The sequence below is a fragment of the Cataglyphis hispanica genome, chromosome 4 (assembly GCF_021464435.1).
Source record: "Cataglyphis hispanica isolate Lineage 1 chromosome 4, ULB_Chis1_1.0, whole genome shotgun sequence".
Classification (NCBI taxonomy): domain Eukaryota; kingdom Metazoa; phylum Arthropoda; class Insecta; order Hymenoptera; family Formicidae; genus Cataglyphis; species Cataglyphis hispanica.
In genome coordinates, this window is record NC_065957.1 from 6,345,696 (window position 1) to 6,347,500 (window position 1,805).

Below are 1,805 nucleotides of genomic sequence, written 5' to 3' on the forward strand. Positions count from 1 at the left end.
CGGTATTGCCTGAGGCGCCTAATTAACGCGCTACGTTACTACGGCGCGTGGGTCCGCGCATCCGGCCGTACCTCTTCGTCATTACCTGAAAACTGCGCCGACACTCTTCCGGAGCCGGAATTCCTTTGACGTCGGGTAACGGCGGACGGCGGGTAACGGCGCCGCCGGAAGAAACGGGGATACACCCGAGTCACGCGTGACTTTCTCAAAAGCACGCACACGATGATGAAAACAAAGTGGCCGACATTGTGAAGGAAAATTGCCCTTGCAATGTTCAGTAGCCCGTCGTCATTTTTCTTGGTCCGGGCATCGCGTACGCAACCACCTCCCGCTCGATTTTTCGAGGATGAGAATACTCTCGGAGAAAGAAAAGGGAAAGTAGAGAGCAGGGGTCGTTTATTCTCGAGTTCTCAATTGCTCGTCGAGAACGGAACGTTATCTGATGATGTTGACATTCAAGTGAGACGAAAGAGCTCTTCACGATGGTCGCGAAGGGTTCTTGTGTACGTGGCGAAGGATCGACGAAGAATCGCGTTCTAGTGCCAATTAACCATCAAACTGCAACGCTAATTATGCTCTTTTGATGATCTGTAAATTAATTACTGACGAAGAACAAACAGAATTATATATCATCGTTATATAATAATATTAATCAGCATTATTCAGTCGCACAATAATAATTTTCGAACAAGCGTTTATGTTGAAAAAAAAAGTTTGTAATTTAATTTATCGTTTATTTATAATAACTTTTTCGAGATAGTTATCTAAGAATCCATCCAATGCATCTTTGAATCAATACGAATTGTATAACATGAGGTCTCCGACGCGCAAAATCGTTTCGCAAAGAAATGTCGGAGATAAACGTTACTTCCGTCTGGTTGAAACTCCAATGCGTTTCTCTTCTCGACGAGTACATAGAAGAGAAAGGCTTGGTTAACCGCCTTTAATCTAAAATGCTGGTTGTCCGAAGAACGGCTAGCGTTCACCATGAATTAGGCGAGAGCGAGGATCTCAATGAAGCTTTTAAGGACCTTATTTCGAATTGATGCGAGCGGATACGACTCATTCGATTGCCTATTTACGAGGAAACGATGCGCTCTACGTATCATCAGTCCTTACACGGTGGTAAATTGCTAGTTTGGTGGCCTAGCAATAATTAACGTTTTGCGGTAACACGTGTCCTTACGCGACAAATAGAACGTGAAGGACAAAATTGTTCACATCCGATAGTTTTCCATGTGAAAAAAGTTCTTTCTTTTTTTTAAGAATATATATTGATACCTTGCATATTTTTAAAATCAATTTTAAATTTGATTAAAATCAATTTTAAATTTGATTAAAATAATTAATATAAAACGTGTATAAGCTCGCTAAAAAATTCGATATAACTTTTAACGTGTTCTTCGAGATCATCGTACCGACATCTATGACGCTGCGATTCAAGATGGATATAGTGGACTATGTTACCTACGAAAGCGCAATACATATTTTACAAATTCGCTGTTTCAAATAGCGATCGCCTATTTATATGAATAAACTAAGGAAATACATGCTGTTCGCCTTGAACGTATTTATTATATAACGCTGCGATAATATTCTTCTTTGTCAACAACACGATACGTAATTCGATCTTTTACTCTATCATTAAAGAAATGTGCACTTTAAATATTCATTGAGAGACACAATCATAATTTTAATTATCGTAAAATATTTAATTCCAAAAAATATTAAAAATATACATTTTCAAAATAACAATATATTTCATATTGTATGTAATATTATAAACATGAGTATTGTATGCAAGT